The 7,410-nt window shown below is 48.7% G+C and overlaps 1 long non-coding RNA gene across 1 annotated transcript; it reads right to left on the bottom strand.

The window, feature by feature from the left end:
• Positions 1–373: 373 nt before the first annotated feature.
• Positions 374–6,586, bottom strand: LOC121095875. Its single transcript, XR_005830232.1, has 3 exons — positions 6,576–6,586; positions 6,477–6,481; positions 374–597 (listed from the first exon to the last, which is right to left on the bottom strand). It is a non-coding gene; the product is annotated as an uncharacterized LOC121095875 (long non-coding RNA).
• Between the last annotated feature and the right edge of the window lie 824 nt (positions 6,587–7,410).

The following is a 7,410-nucleotide window of genomic DNA, read 5'->3' as shown; positions in this document are numbered from 1 at the left end:
GCTGTGGGTGCCCCATCCCTGGCAGTGCTCAAGGCCAGGCTGGACGGGGCTTGGAGCAGCCTGGTCTGGTGGGAGGTGTCCCTGTGGGCTGGAATCAGGGGATCTCTGAGCTCCCTTCCAAACCCTTCTGTGATTCTATGAACTAAAGCTGTTGTAACCAATATTTTGAAACACAGGGGTAGAAATATAATACAAGTAGTGCTTTAGGATATATATTAAAATATCAAGTGGAAGGTGGAACAAAGCTAATGAACTTAAAGATGACATCTGAACAAATACTCCATTACCCAGATTCCAGCATGCTCAAAAATCATATCTCATTTGCTTTCACATAAATGTCCATTATCTCTGAGGGGTTTTTTTGTGGTTTTTTAATGTAGCAAGACATTATCGCTCCTAAGATGCTCTGACAAAGATTTAACGCTGACATTTGTCATGGTTTAACCCCCGCCAGCAGCTCAGCCCCACACAGCCACTCGCTCGCTCCCCCTCGGTGGGATGGGGAGAGGATCGGAAGGAAAACAGTGAAAAAACTCATGAGTTGAGACAAGGACAGTTCAGCAGGTAAGTCTAAAGCTGGTGCACAAGCAAAGCAAACTCAGGAGTTCACTCACCGCTGCCCACGGCAGGCAGGGGCTCAGCCACCCCCAGGGGAGCAGGGCTCCAGCACGTGGGACAGGGCCATGGGCAGGCAGACAGCATCGCCCCGAGCATCCCCCTTCCTCCTCCTTCCCCCAGCTTTATATGCTGAGCATGACGCCATACGGCATGGGCCAGCCCTTTGGCAGTGGGGGTCAGCTTCCCGGCTGTGTGTCCCCCCAGCTCCTTGTGCCCCCCAACCCGCTCACTGGTGGGTGGGGGGCATAAGATGCCTTGGCACTGCGTGAGCGCTGCTCGGGGTAACGAAGGTTATCGTCCCTGTGTCACCGACACTGTTCTCAGCACAGAGCCAAGGCACAGCCCATAGTAGCTACAGTGGAAAAAACTAACCCTATCCCAGCCAAAACCAGCACACCACTTTGTATCCAAACCCCCACCTACTTGCCAAAAATCCCCCCCTGCTCCCCTGCTGACAGTGTAAATTCTCCAAATCCGCTGTTTTAACAGAAAGCAAATCTAATTTCGACTCAGACTCCAGATGGGTATAGCCATAAAGATATTGTCAGGCTAAAGATTAGGTGCTAACTTAGAGCTATTCAGCTGCAAGCTTGATAGCCTCCGAAACGGCATCTGCCACACAGGAGTTACCAGGTACCGATACTGCTGTCCAGAACAACAAGAACATGGAAGTGCTGGAGACTTCTAATGGCATTCAGAGCTCTGCACAGGGAGCTAGTGACCCCTGAATACAGCTGAGGACCCTTGCAGGTTGTCTCTGTCCACACATAGCTGTGACAGTGCAGAGTTTGCTATGGGATGCTGGAGGAGTGACATGTGGTGGAGGGACCACGGTGCAGGTGACCTGCCAGCCCTTCAGGGCTGGGGATGTGGGGCACAGGTACCTACCGTTCTTTCACCTGGGAAGCATGATGCACGGAATTGCAGGAGCAGGGTTAATCCCACCCACCCAACCCACTGACCACCCACAACCCGCTCAGTGCTCTCCTTACAACTCTGTCACCCTTACACAAGGCTTGGCACCTGTAGTCTACGTAACTCATGCAAAGTTAGGGGGCATAAGCAAAGGAGAGGTGGAAAATCAGCAGTTGCAGCACCAGGCCTGGAGTGAAATTGCTACCCCCTGCCCCAGAAATCTCAGAACAGGTCCCAGGCTGAGGTCTGGGAAGAATCACTTGGAGTCTGGGAAGAATCCTAGATCCAACTCCTATGCGCACACTGAATTGACCTTCTGGCCCCTGCAGCTCCAAGTCATCACACAGGACATTCTCTCACAAACCACCCTGCCTCCCCACACGTTACCTCGCCACTTAAGTGACTAGCCTCTGCTAACACCCACATCTACTGCCCTAAGAGCCTAACTCTGCATCTACCCCAGTGTGTGGGAGTTTCATCATCATCATCTGCAAAAAAAGCAGAGATTACTATCACCGAGAAGACTCTGTGTCAGTGCCACACAGCGGAGACCAAGGCAAACACAGCAGACCATAGCATCAACACCAACACAACTGGGATGTACTCACTTCCTTCTGAGGTTCTCCATACTCCAGTGGGCATTGCTCTTGGGATAAAGTCTTCTTCTTGCAGGGACAGGTCTCAACAGGACATATAGATAGATAGCCTTGCAGGCCAGCCAGCTGTGCCATGCCCCACAGCACACAGATCAGCAGTAGTAAGATACTTCCAGCTGTGGGAAGAGAACGAGACAGCTTGGTTAGGTGACGCAATGGAGAAGGCACAATGCCCGTCTGCCCTGGACACAGCGCACACAGGCAGGCAGCTCAGACACGAAACACAGGAGCGCTATGCCGACGCTACAAACACTGTTCAGAAGCAAGTCCTTCCTCCCACTTGGTGGAAACATAAACCTACATCCTTAGAAGTGGTGAATGGACTCGGGAGGTGCACCTGAGCAGATTCTGTTGGAGAGAAAAGAGAAACACCACAAAGTTCAAACACCCTCTGATCACCACCACCATCACCCCGCACCCCCCCAAAAGCCAGAGTCCATCAGTGCAGCTGCGTATCGGGAAGGCAGCCGGCTCTTCTGTACAGAGCTTGGCTATCCCTGGTGCTGCCACCCAGGCAGACTCTGTCACTAGGTGCCTTGGGACCTCTAAATGGTCTCAGACTGTATTTGTGAAAAATAACCCCTCATGGGACTCTATATGCCAAGGGGGCTGGAATGGATAAGCAGAAGTAGCCAGGCAGCCAGAACACCGCCTGAGGCACGATGTTTGTCAGAGAGGTGCAAGGCAGTGCCTAGCGAAGCTTGTCAGGGTCACCCTGTCCCCACAAACCCAGCAGCTCACGCAGAAATGCATGCAGAGCCCCACTTCCAAAAACCCCAGCCTATCACCCTAGCACCAATAGTTCTGTACAAAAAAAAAAAAAAAGAAAAAAGAAAAAAGCCTGCCTCCTGTTGAAGAAATAACGCAAAAGGGACAAACTCCTTTGCCATTTGCCATGGCTCCTTCAAGGAGCACAAGCACCCTCAGAGATGAAACAGGGCCTTTGCGTGAAAGCAAAACTGTGTTCATCTGCAAAAATACAGCCATTATAACCCCCTCACACAGGTAAGCTGCACCTACCGACGGAGAGAGCTTAAACTGGGAGGTGCCTTAGCATCCTTTCCACTCAGTCCCAGAAAATCCTGTTGTCCAGTGCTCCTCCTGCTTCCCTGATGCTCAAAAACCGCCACACTAGGAGCTAAGAGACAGGTTTCCAGGGTGCATGAGGCATGCCGTCCATCACTAGAAAGACACATTCCTTCGGTGCACAGCCGAGACACAGATGTGACCCGCGATTCCCACGTCACTATAACTCACCCAGCCTCAACAGCATCCCCTTACCCCGCACACTTCCCCATTTGTCTCGCATGAAGTGTCGCCGCTCTGACCCACAGAAAACAAACATTTAGAGGGAGGGGGATGTTAAGGAACCTCCCTTCTTTATCTCAGATTAATTAATCCATTCTGCTTGTTCAAGGAGCTGCGAGGGGCCAGTCGTACACTACCCACGGCACGCTGAAGTTCAGCGATACCCCCTGGCAGAGCCATGCCAGGTAAGGCTGGGGAACCACTGAATTAACACTGGCAACTAATTGCACTATGCAAACACCGTAGCACCGGGAAACAGGAAAGCAACTTTTTTTGGAAATGCTAGTGTAGGGCCAAAACATGCAGAGCTGGAAAACAGTCTTCATTACACAACTGCTGCCTTGTTATCCATCTTGCCTCATGTCAAAGAACCCAGAAAGGATCAGGCTAAAGGGATGGTACTTCTTTTTCCTGATGGATCATGCAAAATAGAGCATGACTATTGACTTACACAACCCAACGCACACACAAGCGTAGCCAAGTGATTTTCACCTAGACACTGGGAGGAAAAGTTTAGCTTCCCTAAGTTAACTCTAGGAAACCAGACCATAGATGTGATTTGTGTGCAGCAGGCTCCTGCCTGATGAAACGTAGGATAAACTTTGTGCAACAAGGAAGAGTTATAACAGATGATGAATAGATAATGGGGTGTAAGGGCTCTGAAGAGGTCACCTGCACCATCTCCTTGCCCTAAAACAGGAGCCATAAAACATCTCCATACTTCACCATGCGCACACTTCTATATTTGCAGAGCACCCAGCACAAAAAGAGCTCTGTGCCAATGGATACTCCAATGATTTAAGTGTTAAATAACAGATTGGTGCTATTTATGTGGAAATTATTCTTGTTGGGACAGAGACACAAAAGCAACATTTTCTCCTGTGCCTCTGCCTGCCTCACCTGCACTCTCACTGATCATCCATCTCCCAGGATTGCCTGGAACATTGCACATGTAGGAGCAGTTTCAAACAGCTCACATTTTCTTTAAAAAGTCACCCTGTTCAGTAATGGCTCATCCTGCTCCTCCCACCCCCTGCTATGCGCTCCCTTGGGGCCAAGAGGAGAGAAGATTCAGCCTGCACTGGAAAACAGCTTTATGTACATTAAAATATCACCACTTGTGAGTCTGATGCCATTGCAACCTACAAAGCCAGAAATAGCAGCTTTGTCCCAGTAGGATAGAAAAGGACAAATTTCCAGCCTCCCAGAAGGGTTCAAGGTATGCAGGTGTGCTTAGTCCTGCAGTAACAGCATCTGTAACAGCAAAAATATTACAGGGAGGGTGGAACAATATTGTTTCAGGTCATTTTATATATATATATGCGTGTGTGTGTATTTTATATATATAATGTCCTTGTATACCCGTACAATGAACCTCCAGCTGAAAGATTAAAACAAAAGCATTTTACAGAGATGAAAGTAATAATCCTACATCTGTCATTTTCCCAAACACTAAAAGAACTTTATGAAGCATTTGGTGATGTCAAGGACCTCTACAGGGTACACAGTTAGAAAACAAAGAAATACTTCCCTGTAACCAGCCATCGCCTCAAAATGACAAATAAAGACCCCCAACAATATTTAGATAATCTTTTTTCCCATGTTAAGTAAAATAAATATTTCCATTTTCAAACAAAAATATTTCTTCTGTCCCTGGGGCTGCAGGATTCCTGGCTCTGCCACAACCAGCCCCTACAACTCAGTCAAACCCTTCCAGCCTAGATGTGGATGTGCAGAGGCTTAGACATTCGAAAGGTATGCAAAGAACAGGGGGAACCAGGCAACTACATGTCCTCAGAAACACTTTGGCATCTTGTGGAATTCGAAGCTGAAGACAGGATCGCAACCCACCCCTCCCACAGCTGTGTTTAGAGAGGACAGCGAGTTATCACCGAGAGGGAACTATCGATAGGGCTGTTGGACGGGAACAGGGGCAAGAAATACAAGGAAAAGGCTTGCACCAGCTTTTCCTCCCCATGCTGAAGGAATTATGTGTCGACAGGGGATACACACAGCACCGGGCGTAGGGTCCTCCTGCATTTTCAGGGTCACAGCCCAACAAGCTAGCACGCAGGAACGCGAGGGAGCAGAGCTGCTTCGGGCAGCAAGATGAGCGATGGCAGCCAGGACACAAGCAGCAGTTCACGCTCTTTCCTCAGGGGCCATGATGGGGTAAAAGCCAGCAAAACTATTGTCTGTTCCCAACCAGGAGGAATGCTTCAGAAGGTCACTGGTCATCTCCAGCTGTCCCAAGACACCAAGACACAAGTGTTTTGGACAGCAAATCAAAGCAAGTCTTCAGTTCACCCCCTTCCCTGTTGCTTTTCAGTCTATATGGTCCCGCAGGAAAGCGCCTGCAGACCAGCAGCTGTCTCCAGCCCTGTGATGGGACACAGATCAGGACTGCAAGGACCATCACCTGTTGTGGTTCTTCATAGTCTAAGCTTTTGAGACTTTTGAGATCTATGCACCTATAGGAGCCCCAGCCAGGCCCACAAAGGTACGCGTCGTGTGACTGTATCACCTCGTAGGAAGCCTTTCCTCTTATTTGTCCCAGGAAGCCTGGAGGGGACAGGGCTCCTTCAACACCACAGCAACTGAGCTAAAGCGAGCAGCCAGATTTTAGACAGAAAGCAGCCAAAAGAGCCCCAGGAGTTAAAAAAAATCAAGAGTTACTAACTCCAGATATCATCTGCCTCTCGGTGCCATCACAGCAGCAAATGATTTTGCTGGCAAGATGTGGGTCTTCGAGAAGCCAAGCAGAAAGAAAAAGTATTTCACGGAGTAGAAACCACTCTTGGATGGCTTTCAGTGACCTTCCCAGTCCTCCCGCAGAGAGATACACAGGTGTGTACACACAGATGCACACAGCATCGCTCTGCCACAGCTGGGGTTGCTATTTTGGCAGCCCCCAGATCAGAGCTGATCACAAGTGCCCTGGATACAAGAGGACCGTGCACAGTGGCACTCCTGCAAAACACGAGCTCAATGCAGTGGCGGCAGCATCAAGAGCCGAATTCCCATTTAAATAAAATGCCAAAAGGCAGTCAGCGAAAGTGACATTTATGGTGTTACTACAAATGCATTCAGTGGGAAGCTGAGTAGCAGAAGCAGGTTGGGGGGAAAAAAACAAGCTGTAGTGAAAACTGCCATCTGTATATTGTGCCCCATTTTTAATATTCTGTATTCTCATAAAAAGTGTTGTTTCTGTCACTATTCAATCTCCCAAACTCACATGGAACACTGTTAAAAGTCAGCAGTGTGTGAAATGGTATTTTAAAATAAATGAAACCCGCTCGCAAAGCTGCGGAGGAATATTGCAATGCCAGGGTGCTGACAGACAGGCATTGAAAAGTAACAACCGTTATCATCTTAAAGCAAAGCGGATTAAATAAAAACCCACAGCTAGTGGTGCATTACCAAGTCTGATATTGACACAGCTGCCGTGGTGGTTATTTTTCATTGTCTCATCAAGACAAAGCATCATGGGATATCAATCTTCCCTCTGTCAGGCCATGCCTGGTGTAAAGTTTTTCGTTTACATTTTCATTATATCCCTTTTATCTCAGCTGCCAGCAAAAAAATATATACATGTATTTTATATATATATACACACACATATATATGTATATCTATAAATATGCAGGCATGTATGTATTTTGGGAACCTGAGACCAGTTGACTTTCGGCACATTGCCTCTGGCCGCGAGGATCCCTGTTCTCCCAAGACAAAGCCAACCCCTACTTGTCTATCTTAGAGGTGGGTGGGCTGCGAGGACTGGTTTAGGTCCCCTCCAGCTGGGAATGGGCTTAATGGTGAGCTGGTAAAGGTACGGTCCCTGGAGAGCTCTCTAGCCAAGAAACCCAGCCCAGACAGCTGCCAGTGCTTTCTGAGCAGGCTCCTTCCCATAACC

This window comes from Falco naumanni, chromosome 11 (genome assembly GCF_017639655.2).
Source record: "Falco naumanni isolate bFalNau1 chromosome 11, bFalNau1.pat, whole genome shotgun sequence".
Lineage (NCBI taxonomy): Eukaryota > Metazoa > Chordata > Aves > Falconiformes > Falconidae > Falco > Falco naumanni.
This window is presented reverse-complemented; position numbering and strand designations above follow the sequence as displayed.